We start from the raw sequence: 14,186 nt of genomic DNA, 5'->3' as shown, positions 1-14,186 counted from the left end.
AGGAAGGAATATAAAATGATGCATTTTTTTTTTATGTGTTAAGGCAGCTATCAATTGTATCTCCTATTTATTCCATCGCAGCAAATATAGAGGAATATTTAGGTATTACCACACCCTAAAGTTATAGACTGAATCTTGGTTATATTACTTGCTAACAAGATATATAATTTTTTTGTAATATATTTTATATAATTCTTGTATCATTTTTCATTTTTGCACAATGTATGCATTTTCATTTTGGTTATATTCCCCATACAATTCCCACCCCCCTTATTTTGACCCTAATCCCTCCTCTCCCCCCCGACCCCGGTAGTGTGTCTCTGGTTTATAGTTGCTTGTTGATTTTGATTTTTTTTGAGTCTCATTTTTCTTTATCTGAGAAATTAGAGTATTGATAATAAATATATCACATGATTATTATATGCTTCAGCACTTTGCAAACAATAAACTACAAAAGAAAGTGTTTATCTTTATAACCTCAGAAAGTATGAATTAAGAACCTATACCTGCTATATTATAAAGTAGTACTGGAAATATACAAGTAAAACATCTTTTCCCCCACCATCATCCCTTGTCCCTTTTGCCTCACCAATTTATTTTTTAAAGGTTTTTTTTTTTTAAAGATTTATTTATTTATTTATTTATTTATTTATTTATTTATTTGTTTGTTTGTTTGTTTGTTTGTTTGTTTATACCAGCACTGGGTACAGTCAGAAGCGCGGGAGGGTGAGAGGATTCACCAGAGCCAGAGCGGGGAGCAGAACAGGCAGACTGACGAAACACACTGCTGAGGGGAGCAGCGGGCGGCAGGAGAGGTCTGTGCGCCATGTGAGACCCTCCTCCAGTGGCCGGGGAGCAGCCGGGGATCGAACCGGCGCTGCAGAGGCTGCGGGCAGCTTCGCAACCCAGTGCTCAACCGCTGCACCACTGGGGAGGCCCTCACCAATTTATTTTTAAATGAGTTCTCTATTTCTCATTTTAATCATTGGACACATTTCTTGAAATAGTCATTGAGTGCTTACAATATGTAAAGTACCACTAAGCCCCAAAATAATGATGATGCCCGCAAGGAGATTATAATCTAGAGGGAAATACATAGAAATATCTCAGTTAAGCTCTTTCTGAAAAATGTTGAGAGCAAGTACATATTTGACTGTCCCATCTTTGAAACAGCTGCCCTCTTAAGTTGGGAACGCCCACATTAGGGGATTTGTGGTACTAGTCAGGAGCTCAGTCATTCCTGCATATCTGCAGTATTCAAAGAACACAGCTTGAATATACCCTAGTTTAGAGGGGGAGATAAATCTTTATAATAAGGTTATTTTTTTTCCTAAAGGGGGCTGAAGTAGCAGAGGAGGGAGAGAGGACAGGACCGAGCTGACGGTTTTCCAAAATCACTTTGAAATCTTGCTTTCAGTTACTACGGGAACCAGTTTCAGTAAGGTGTATGGAGGTCTTTCTCAGCCTTTTTCCTCCTTCCACCTTTTGAGAATTCTGGCTTGTTGGAGTGCTGATGATGGGGTATCTTGAAAGACATTTTTATTGAAGTAATATTGGTTTATAACATTATATATGTTTTGGGTACAGCATCACGAATGAATATCTGTCTATACAACACTGTGTTCCCTATTAAAAGACGTGGGCATGAGTGGCGAGAATTTGAGAAAGTGCAAACACTAAGTTGGTTTAGATATGAGAGTATAGAGCTACTCCCAGAAGATTGGAATGGTCTAGAAAAGCTGGAGATCTACTTGTGAGAAGTATTGGGGAGATTTATGAAGGCAAGAGACTGGGGGAAGCTACCACAAAAGAACGAGCAGAGTGAGGCCTAAAAGAAATTTGGGAAGTACCGCACCATGTTGAGGTATAGTTCTTTACTGCTTTACAAGCTATTTAGAGTCAGACTTCTATTTCCATGTGTTTTTTTTGTTTGTTTGTTTGTTTGTTTGTTTGTCTTGCATGTCACTCTCCTGCAATAGGGGCCGAAAGCAAAAGGTAAGAATGTTCAAGTCTTGAGGATAAAAGGAAAAGAATTCTGCCAAGATGGAAATACACCACCATTTTGCTCTAGGCAAAAGAAAGAAGTCCTTAATATTTCTCCCTCCTTTTTTTAAAAAATTTTTTTTTTCTTTTTATTTATATATTCTTTACATCATTGTTCATTTTTTAAAAAGATTTATTATTTATGCATCAAGAACTGGGGTACAGGCCAGAGGTGTGGGGGGTGAGAGGATTCACCAGAGACAGAGTGGGGAACAGAGCAGGCAGATTGACTGAGATACTCTGCTGAGGGGAGCAGCGGGTGAGACAGGAGAGGTCTGCTGCACCATATGGGTAGCTCCCTGGCTGGGGATTGATCTCATGCTGCAGTGGCTGTGGATAGCTTCATAGGCTGCATCTTAACCCCTTGCACCACCAGGGAGGCCCCCATTGTTCATTTTTAAACAATGTTTGCTTCCCCCCCCCTCAGGTGTAGTCCCCATAGAATTTCCTTGACCAATGCACCCCTGCACCATCACAGTCCCCTGTGTTCCTCCCTCCCTCCCTCTCATCCCTCTCCCTCCTCCTCCCCTGCAGGATATCTCTGATTTATAATTGTTTGTTTTTGTTGTGTTTTGTATTATTATTTTTTTTGCTGATACCTTATTTGGTTCCCTTATATTCCTCCTCTAAGTGAAACCATCCGATATTTTTCTTTTTCCTTTTGACTTATTTCACTGAGCATAATTCCTTCTAGCTTTATCCACGTTGCTGCGAATGACATGAGTTTATCATTTTTTATTGCTGAATAGTATTCCATTGTGTGTATACCACATCTTCTTGATCCAGTCATCTATATTTGGGCATTTTCTCCCTCCTTTTCTATTCTTTTCCAATTTCACTCTCTTGGTTCTAGAGCTGGGGTGGTAAAAAGTGCTGTGACCCAGAAATTCAAGTGGTTTAGAGTTTGATGCTGGCAGAGGATATGGAGTTGACCACAGCAGCAGAGCAGGAAACAGGCTCTGCTAGTGGTGGGACTGTGTCTGCAGTTAGCAGCAGGAGCTGTAAGTGAGGATACTGTGGAGTCTTGAGAGACCAGGCTGTGTGGGACTTCAGGTGGCTGCATGTGGCTTGCTGTAGCTTATTTGGTGGAATTCTATTTCTTTATCATAAAAATCCCTTGTATTGTGGTGTGGCCAGGGTGCTTTCATGCTTGGAGTTGGTGCCAGTTTACTGAGCCATCCAGTGGGGACAACTCACTAGGCTTCATACTAGCAGTCATACAAGAAAAGAAAACTTGACTGTTCAACTACAGATATTATTATTTCTGGAGATATTTTGGGGTGGTACCTAAGTCTTAATGTTTTTCTAATAAGGGCATATGAAGCCAAAGAACTTTTGGATGTGGGGTGGGTTTGTGTTTGGAGATAATTATACAAAAAGTCTTTATTAGAAACATTGAAAAGCAAAGTGCAGTTTGCCTAATAAGAACTCAGCCTGTGGAAAAGAATGGCTTTAACTTCTCTTGGGTGCTTTAATCTCAATTCTGACAAAATGAAAGCCAGTTGGCAATTTAACAGTTGCATGGTTTTTAGCTGAAAGAAAATCAAGTAAATGGAGGGCTGCTAATGCTTGAGGTAAGTGTGCAGTCTTGCAAGACTGGAATTAACTTGTTTTTCAAATAGATAAAAATATATCATACTTGATTTAGTTTTTTCTCCTGCATTATTTGATCTTCATTATGTTATACTGACACCTTTAAACATTTCTACTCTAAGCATACTGTTAATTGTCCAGGACCCCTGTCCCTGGTCTAGCAACAAGAGAGCAAGCCATCTTCACAGACTCTGTCCGGCATGCAAGGGCCTGCTACCCGAAGGTAAAGTCAATCAAGTCTTTTCAGATGAAAAATGATTTACCAGTGTAGACCTTAGACCTCGCCCTTTCATCGTGGCAGTGCATTGGTGAGAAGGGAAGAAATTAAATCCTGCATGGCCTTCCAAATATGTCTTTAGGTCTTGACAACTTAGAACTCGAAGCTCCTCCTATTAAAAGAATAATTACATTATTAATGTCAATGATTCACTGTTCCTACTTGTATGAGAGGGAAAATTCAAACTTGTCTTTGTTGGAACAGTTCTAGGAGTAAACCTGTGAACTGCTTCTTGAGTTTGAATCTTCACTTTGATTATCTAATAAACCTCTTTGTCTAACTATCATTGAAACTTTATTTTTTAGTTAACAATATATTGGACTTGCCACTAGAAAAGAAAATTAATTGGGAGCCATGTGTCCTCTTAAGTTTTTCTTTTTTTTCGGTCAATAAATTTTATTTATTATTTATTTTTTAATATATTTTTACATCATTTTTGTACAATGTATGCATTTTCTTTTTATAAGAGTTTTTTTAAAGATTATTTATGTATACAAGAACTGGGGTATAGGCCAGAGGTATGGGGGGTGAGAGGATCCACCAGAGACAGAGTGGGGAGCAGAACAGGCAGACTGATGAAATACACTGCTGAGGGGAGCAGCGGGTGAGGCAGGAGAGGTCTGCTGCACCATGTGGGTATCTCCCTGGCTGGGGATCGAACTCATGCTGCAGTGGCTGATGATAGCTTCATAGGTTGCATCTTAACCCCTTGCGCCATCAGGGAGACCCCAATGTATGCATTTTCATCTTGGTTATAGTCTCTGTAAAATTCCCACCACCCTTGTTTTGATCCTACTCCCTTCTCCCCCACTGTAGTGTGTCTCTGGTTTATAGTTGCCTGTTGATTTTGATTTTTACTTGATTATAATTAGTTTTTTTCCTGGTCCCTTATTTGGGTTTTCTAAATTCCTGCTCTAAGTGAGACTATCCAGTATTTTTCTTTTTCTTTCTGGCTTATTTCGCTGAGCATTATCCCTTCCAGCTCCATCCATGTTGCTGCAAATGCCATGAGTTTATCTTTTTTGATTGCTGAGTAACATTCCAAAATAGGCAGTTCTGTAGAGCTAGAAAGTAGACTATTGGTTGTCTAGAGCTGCAGGATTAGAGTCATATGGGAAGTGACTATGGATGGTTATGGGGTTTCCTTTGGAGTGATACAGATGTTCTAACATTGTGGTGATCGCTGTGCAACTCTGAAAATATACTAAATACCATTGAATTGTACACTTTGAATGGGTGAATATCATGGTATATTAAATATAGCTGATACATAGATAGTATATATAGGATATATGTATATATGATGTCTCTGTATGTAACTTAAAGGGCCTTCTCTGAGTATACATATTTTCAAGTTTCAGATATTTATTAATCAGAATGAACTCCAACACATGCACCAACATGATTTTGTGCATTTAGAGGGGAAGTCTTTCCTGGTTGAGTGGAAAGTTGTGCTGATGGCTTCCAGAAGACCTTCATTTTAAGCAGGTTTATAGTAAAATATTTCATGTAGAAGCCTGGGCCTTCTTTCTTCAGTTTGCTGTCATCTACGCTCACCGAGTACAACCTGTGTTGATCATTAGGACCCAGTTTGCTCCAGGGGCCTGGGTTATTCTTTCTGTTCCAAATAACATCTGGGTTGAACAAAGCCAGGTGCATGATGTACAGTGCTTGCTCCAGTCCCTCTGGCTCCAGTGAAGACAAAGATGGGGATCAAGCCAGGATGCCTCTTGGCCTGACTGAGGATGTGGTGAGGCCTGGTTGTGGGAGAGTCCTTGGGCTGAAAGGAGAAGAGAACAAATCTGCAAGGCCTAGGCCTTTGCATATAGATGTTTTAAAGCAAATATCACCGATTTACTTATAAAAATACTGATGTGGTTTCTTTCACCTTTCATGGGCCTCTTGGCAATGCCATCTTTCAACGTCACCTTACTTTTTCTGGGCATCTGAGAGATGTAGAGAAAAGGAAATTTTGCAGCAAGGAATGCTGAGGGAGGAAAGTATGCATACTAAACTTGTCTCATATTGTTCAACTCTGTGGAGAAATAAGATTTGGGAGAAATAAATGAAGCAACTGAATACTGTAGTTTAATTCAACAACTATACTTAAGCACATTAATCAGCATTTGCACCAAGACAGGAACTGTGGGGAAACAGATGTGAGAGAGATTACTGTCTGAGTGGTTAATGGCACATGAATGGATGGAAGTCAGTTATCAATCTGAGGGCTAAATGTAATACATGCCATAGACATAGGAGGGATAGAAGGGGAGTTTAACAGAGCACTTGAGAATCGAAATAAAAGCAAAGGGACATAATTTTATTCAGTGAATGTAAAGCATATGACAGGTAAGCACATGGCATGTTAAAGCAATTTGCCAGTTTATGTTAAATATGTCATTCAAATTTAGAACAAGGTGAAGAATCATTCTGGAATAGGATTCTTAAAAAATAAATTGTGGTAATGGATAGAATTGGATTTCTAGTGGGAAACTTAATATATTTTATACAGCTATAGATTTTTAATGATGCACATTGGAAACTTACATCATGTTATAATGCAATGTTACTTTGAGAAAAAAGTTCAAGGTTGGGAATTAATAATTTTTTTGGAATATGACAGACATATATTAAATACATTAATCTTAAGTGTATTGTTAGATAAATTGTAGCCACAATTTGTATGATGGTACGGAACATTTCCACCACTCCAAAAAGTTCCCTTTCCCTTGTGCCTCTTCCCAATTGATACTAACTTATCTCCCACCGGTAACCACTGACAAGTTTTGCCTGGTTTTAAATTTTATATAAATGAAATTGTACCCCATGTCCTCTTTTGTGCCTGGCTTTCTGATCTATATATATATAAAAATGCCTGTGAGCCTCACTCATGTTTTTGAGTGTAAAAGTATTTCATTCCTCTTTATTACTGTGTAGTATTCCATCGTATGAATAGACCATAATTTACCTGTATATTTACCTGTCATTGAACATTAGAGTTGCTTCCACAATCTGGTTCTTACAAATAATGCAGTTGTGGCCCTTCTTGTTCAAGTCTTTTGGTGGAATGTACACTCATTTCTCTTCGCTACATACTCAGGAATGGAATTGCTGGGTGATGGGGTTTGCATAAACATGGATTTTGGAGCTATTGCCAAAGAATATTCCAAAGCTGTTGTACATATTTGCACTGCTCCCAGCAATGAATGAGAGTACCTATGGAAGAAATTTTAATAGTGTGAGGGTGTGGCTAAATACTGATATTAAAATAGGTAATAGATCTTGTTCTGGGATCCAGACAAGAAAGATGGTTGACTGCGTGGTTAATGCATCGCGAGCAGACTTTCCAGACGGAACTCTAAATCTCATCAACAGCTATTGGGAAAGTGCTCAAACTTTTTATCAGAAATGTAAATCCCTTCCTGGACAGCTGGTTAATGATAGCCTTTAAAAAGTTTTGTTTCAGCCTACCTTTGCTAAGGTTGAGCACATTTTTGTTATCACAAACCCATGATCAATGTCAGATATGACATTTAGTGTTTTTAGGATCTTTGGTAAATTGCTAAAGCTCTTAGTGCCTTTGTTTCCTTTGCTGTAAGATGAGGATAGTAATAGCTACCTCACATGACTAGGGCCTTCATGCCTGGGACAGAGCAAGTGTTCAGTTAACCCTCCCTCCCTCCCTCCCTCCCTCCCTCCCTGCCTGCCTTCCTTCCTAAGTCAAATGATTTGACTCTGCCTGCCTTCCTTCAAACTAAGTCAAGTGATATTGGGAAAAATAGTATTGACAACTTCGCAGCTTTTATAATTATCTTAACAAACAAAAAAGTCCACAGTGTACTTCGATGGTGAAATGGCTTCTGAGAATGGAATAAAAATTCTAAAAATATAGGAGGGCAAGATATTATGTCCCCATCCTTAAAGTTCTCCATAATTATGCTGACATCCAGGGTGGGGAAGGGGTGGACACCTCATTTTCTGAACATTAGACCTCGTGGTATACATCAACGTGAAGCGCACACACATGAAAATAGACTAATTCAGCCTTAAAGACATACTATGAGTATATCTGCTTAATGCTGCAAATATGTCCATGTGAAAGTATATTAAATTTAAAATCTCATTTGCATGTATAATATCAGTTAGAGCAAAAATGTTCATCGCATGATAATGTTCCCTCTAGGAGAGGCCATTAAGTTGATTTGCATTCATTTAAATGTTCATGTGGGATATTGATTTTGACTGCAGTTACAAGGGTAGTTAATACCTCATGCTATTAAAACAGTTAAAAGACCACACAGATACTGTAATGCACAAATATGGCACTGCATGGACCAACTGGAAGGAAAAGTTCTCATACAAATACAGACCGTTTTTCAGTGTGGGCAAAGAAACTGAAACTAATCCTTCTACACAAATCTCTCCCTATCCAGTGTTATTCGTGTGGCAGGGATTCACAAATGAATGGTGAGTCATTTTTATGATAAGCAGTATAAATAAATAAATTACATGGTGTTAGAATGTATGGTATATTGCAGATGTGGCTACAAATACTTCCTACCCCTGTTTGCACCCCCTTTTACCATATGATTTTTGCAGTATTGATTTTGCAATGCTTCTCACCAAGAATTGGAGTCTGTTCCTCAACACCTTCTATCTAGGTCAGCCATGTTTTTTGTTCTGGCCAATAAAACATTACTGAATAGGATAAAAGCACAAGGGAGGTTTCGAAAGTGCTAGCTCAGCAAGTAAGGCTCATTCCCTTCCTGCTCTTGGAACCTTAGACCACCTCGTGAATGAATCCCAGGCAGCCTGCTGGAAGGTGAAAAGACTACATGGCAGAGAGCAGCCTGCCAACCACTAGAAATGGAATGAGGCCATTGTGGATCAGCCACCCATCAGCCCATCTGCCAGCTGACCACAGAGGAATAGCAAACCTAAAAGACATTAGCTGAGTCAGTCCAGGCCAACAGAACTGCCCATGCAAGCCACACTGTCATGTTATTTTAAGCCACTAAGTTTGTGGTGTTTTGTTCTGCAAAAGTAGTTAACTGATACTGAAGGTTATAAATACTTCAGAATGGCAGAGAGGGAGGGAGTAGAGTGGATGTGTGTGTATGGGGGTAGGAGGTGGTGGTACAATGGGATATGTTGTAATTTAAAACTTGCTCAGGGAAGACTCAGTATTTGAGTAAATATTTGAAGGAGATAAAATGATTTATGTAGTTATTTAAGAGGAGAACAGGCTTGCCAAGGGAAGAGCAAGGTGAAAGTTCTCGAGGCATAGTGTCTGGCTCTTTCGAAGAAAAACGAGATCAGAATGTCTGGACCATTAGGTATCTTGACCTGTCAGAAAGGTACCAGGAGACCAAAATTTCCAGGAGTTCCTTATTAGTGTCTGGGAAGGACTTCCAATATCTAGGTATTGGCAGCCCTGTGATTTGCCATGTCTGATCATGAATCTATCCAGAGGAAGAAGGTGGACACCAGCTGGCCAATCAGGTTCCTCCTCCTAAAAATCTGGAACCTGAAACAGAGATGCAGAGACTGGCAGGTGTCGGAGTTGAAGTCATCTAAGTGGCTGAACTCAAGAGACTCAGGAACCAAACCTGAGCCTAGCTGTTACATTGTGGAGCTGGCTCACTCCTTGTCCATGTAGCTGCTTAGGAACTGAACTTGGTTTTGAGTCTACAGAATGCTCCTGAACCATTGCAACGAATTTGCTCTACCACTCAATCTTTTTTCCTTAAATAAAGCAAAGTTAATTTCTGTTGCTTGCAAATAAAAGAACCTTTACTAGTGTAATCATCTTGTGATTTCTCTCTGGTTGCTTAATATGTGCCTTCTTTTCTGAAGTAGATTAGTTTCTTAGCGACAGAAATAATTTCTTCAATTGATTTTGTATTCTTCCTCTACCCAGCTGTACTCATAGGTCAAGATAATAACAGCTAATATTAATTCAGTGTCTATAATGTGTCAGACATGGTGCTAAGTGCTTATACAGATCCTCTTATTTAAACATCTTGATAATTTGATGAATAATTATTCTGATTATCTCCATTTTTACAGATGAGGGAACAAAACCCGAGAGGCGGGATGGCTAATAGATGGTGGACTCAAACCCAGGCAGTCTTACCCTGAAGCCTAGATTCCTTCAGGACCCTGCACTTAGTAGGTACTTAAAGATTCTTGTGTATTTATTCACTGACAAGTACTGAGTATCACAAAATCACCTCCTGGGATGAGGAAGAGGCCTTCATCATCCAGGCAGTTTCCCCAGCATCCCTCTAGTGTGGAGAGGTTTCATGCAACTTTTTATTAGTGCCAAGTTAAGTGGCATGATAAACAGAAAACCATCCCTATCCCCCAAATGTTCTTATCTCAAGGGCCAGACATGACAAAATGGGTCATGTTTTGGGTTAACATTTTTTTTAAATGCAAATGAGTTATGCAAATGTGTGTATATCATGACATGAATTCAGTAATTCCATCTCGACATTCAAATTTACTCAAGTAAAAAGAAAAACCTCTGAAAGCAAGGCCTGTGACTGCTCTACTCATCTTCGGATCTCAAGTACCTGGTACAATACCTGACACCCAGTAGGTATACAATAAAAAAGTTATCAAATGAATTCAATGAATGAACAGAAGCATCAGAGAACAGTGTCCAAGCTAGTAGTTTAAATACATAGAATGACCTACTCTTTTTTTGACATCTTTTTTTTTTTAGATTTATTTATTTATTTATTTATTTATTTATTTATTTATTTATACAAGCACTGGGTACAGTCAGAAGCGCGGGAGGGTGAGAGAATTCACCAGAGCCAGAGCGGGGAGCAGAGCAGGCAGAAGGACCGAAGTACACTGCTGAAGGGAGCAGCGGGCGGCAGGATCCGGTGGCTGGGGAGCAGCCGGGGATCGAACCGGTGCTGCAGAGGCTGCGGGCAGCTTCGCAACCCAGTGCTCAACCGCTGCGCCACCGGGGAGGCCCTAGAATGACCTACTCTTGATGGATGTAAATGAGCTTTATCTATGAATTTGATCATTCTCCTGATTTGTAGGAGTTTCTATGTTATAGATTTGCAGTGAGTGAACTTAGAGAGACCACAGCCCTGTATTTGGAGGTAGGTCACTCAGGATGGAGGAGATGGTAGTTGAAGTGAATAACTGAGACAAGGTTGTCAGAGAGGATTACAGTGGAAGAGCCATGATGGGTGACCCTACTTTGAGGGTGGAGTATAAATTCACTGTACTTGGCACAGCAGCTAGGATATAGCTGAGAAACCTGTATGGAGAATTTGCCTGGTCTAATGGTGAAGAAGGCTGTGATAGAAAACATTGGTGGTTCCAACTCCTTACCCCTTCTTACACAGATGTCCTTGGCCACGTAACTTTGCAGTGCTTTCCCTGGGTGAGGTGCACTTCCCTGTCCCTTGACTTTGAGTTTGGCCATAGATTTTATTGGGCCAATAGAATGAGGTGGAATGATCCAGCAAGAGGCTTTGCATGCTTCCTCTTGGGTCTTGGCCTTCCATTATTACCAAAAGAAGTGTCTGATGGCACCAGCCTTCTGGAGCCAGATAGTAACACTCAGTGGAGTGTTACACCAAGTTCAGCCTAGGTCAGCTGACTCTCATCTAGCTCAGTGAGTAAATAATTCTGGTTTGTCAATATTGACTTTGGGGGCAGCTTTCATGGCTCTAACTGGTACAAGCACCAAACTTCAGAATTCTGCTTCTTTCACTGGCTCTGTGCCCACGGACAAAGCACTTTCTGAGGCTCAGCTCCCTCATCAGTAAAGTGGGCGTGGCAATACCTACCTTATCATTTCAGGCTAAGAGGAATAGCAAAGAGACATGTCAATATCTTCATACATATAGATCAATGCTTTTGTGATTAATGGAAATAACTGGTTCTCTCAACAACATTTATTTTCTTCCTTGGTACGTTATAAGGTTCTCATTTAAAATCCCACATCTCAGCCATCGTATCCCATGCTGAAATTTTAATCAGGAAATGGTAAGTCTCTAGGTGGGGGGGAGCTGGTGGACTAAAAATCTCTCGAGGAACCATGCAGCCAAGTGGATAAAATCAATTCCTGTCCATTTGATGATTCCACTATAGTATTGGTTTACTAAGAAACTATCCCCTGATACTTAGAAGGAAGATCTAAAACCATCTAAAGCAAGCCAAATTTCCTTGGCCTCCTGGCCTCTCTTGGTGTCAAAGGCTGAGAGATGAACCTGAAGATAAAAGGAGGTAGAGGAAGAGCAATCCCTGCAGCTGTCTTAACAAGATACCTCCTGGGCCTCCCCTGGTGGTGCAGCGGTTGAGTGCTGGGCTGTGAAGCTGCCGCAGCCTCTGCAGTGCCAGTTCAGTCCCTGGCCACCTACGAGGGTCCCACATGGCACACAGACCTCTCCTGCCGCCCGCTGCTCCCCTCAGCAGTGTACTTCGGTCCTTTTGCCTGTTCTGTTCCCCGCTCTGGCTCTGGTGAATTCTCTCACCCTCCCACACTTCTGGCTGTACCCAGTGCTTGTATGAATAAATAAATAAATCTTAAAAAAAAAAAAAAAGATCCTCCCAACCCCAACAGTGCTACCTCCTGCGGGCTGGAAATGCAGAATACCACCTCCTGGGCCTAGACACTCCAGCTCCAGTTATTGTTCCACCTTTGAGATTGCAACAATTCCCTCTCCTCACCTCATTTGTGATTTAATTATGTGCTGCCCCATGACACTGGTGTGCTACCCTGTAAATTATGATCATGCTATTTTGGTGCCATGTGGCAAGGCAATGTTGCTTCCCAGACCTTTTCTTTTGTGTTGGGTGCTGACAATAACGGACTGTTTCATGGACAAAACAGATTTACAATGGGTTTGTGGTAATTTAATGCTAAAATGTTACAGAACTACCTGCCAGTGAAGAAAGGGTTCAATGGAATCAGACTAAATGATTAATTGAGCTTTTCAGGTTAATAAAAAAGTCAAGCAACACACCAAATTATTTATATAATTTTCAAGTATTAGTAAGTATGTAGGGGAATCCTAACTGTATAATATCATTTGTTTTCATAAGCATAACAACATTGCTTGTTGATACAGAATAGGCTGAATGATATTGAAACAGGTCCTGCTTTCTAGAAGCTAGTATTTAGGGAGTTGAAAACACACACACAGGGCCTCCCCTGGTGGCGCAGCGGTTGAGCGCTGGGCTGCAAAGCTGCCCGCAGCCTCTGCAGTGCTGGTTCGATCCCCGGCCACCAGGCGAGGGTCCCACATGGCGCTACAGACCTCTCCTCCCGCGCCTGCTGCTCCCCTCAGCAGTGTATTTCATCAGTCTGTTAATCTGTTCCCCGCTCTGGCTCTCTGGTGAATTCTCTCACCCTCCCGTGCTTCTGACTGTACCCAGTGCTTGTATAAATAAATAAATAAATCTTTATAAAGAAAAAGAAAACACATACACACACCACACACACACACAATGGGAAGGCTTTATCTCTTTTATTTATTGCCATATTTCTGGCACATGTCAGGCAAATACACACTTAAATATTTCTTAAGTGCTACTGCTTGCCAGATTGTCTTTTAGGGACCAGGGATACTGCATTGAATAAAACAGAAATCCATGTTTCCATGGAGTTTATATTGCACAGATGGGTGACAGAACATACAGACATAAATAAATATGATATTTAGTACATCATATGGTGATGAGGATTATGGGGTAAAGCAAAGCAGGAATGGGGGTAGAGAGTGCTGGGAGTTAGGTGGGAGAGTCACTATTTGAAATCAGGTATCAAGGATGTGGAAGATCTGTTGAAGGATTGAAGAGAAACCTAGAGTTGTTGAGAGAGGGACCTGCTGATATCTGGGGGAAGCGAGTTCTAGGCAGAGGAAACAGGCAGTGTACCCAACCTTGTGTTCTGAAGGAACAGCAAGGAGGCCTGTATGAATGGAGAGGAGAAAAATAGGAAGACCTGGAAGAGGCTAGTTTTAGAAAGATGGTGGCCACGTATTTGATCATGCAGGAATGTAGTGACCATTGCAGAATTAAGTTTTTACTCAGGGGCAAGAGACAATGCAGTGATTTTGAACAGATGGATGACATGTTTACCATTGTATTTTTTTTATTTTTAATTTTTTTAAAGATTTATTTATTTATGCATACAAGAACTGGGGTACAGTCCAGAGGTGCGGGTGGTGAGAGGATTCACCAGAGTAGGGAACAGAACAGGCAGATTGACCAAACACACTGCTGAGGGGAGCAGCGG

The sequence above is a fragment of the Talpa occidentalis genome, unplaced genomic scaffold (assembly GCF_014898055.3).
Source record: "Talpa occidentalis isolate TD23 unplaced genomic scaffold, MPIMG_talOcc4v2.1 talOcc4.15, whole genome shotgun sequence".
In the NCBI taxonomy this organism is placed as follows: domain Eukaryota; kingdom Metazoa; phylum Chordata; class Mammalia; order Eulipotyphla; family Talpidae; genus Talpa; species Talpa occidentalis.
This window is presented reverse-complemented; position numbering follows the sequence as displayed.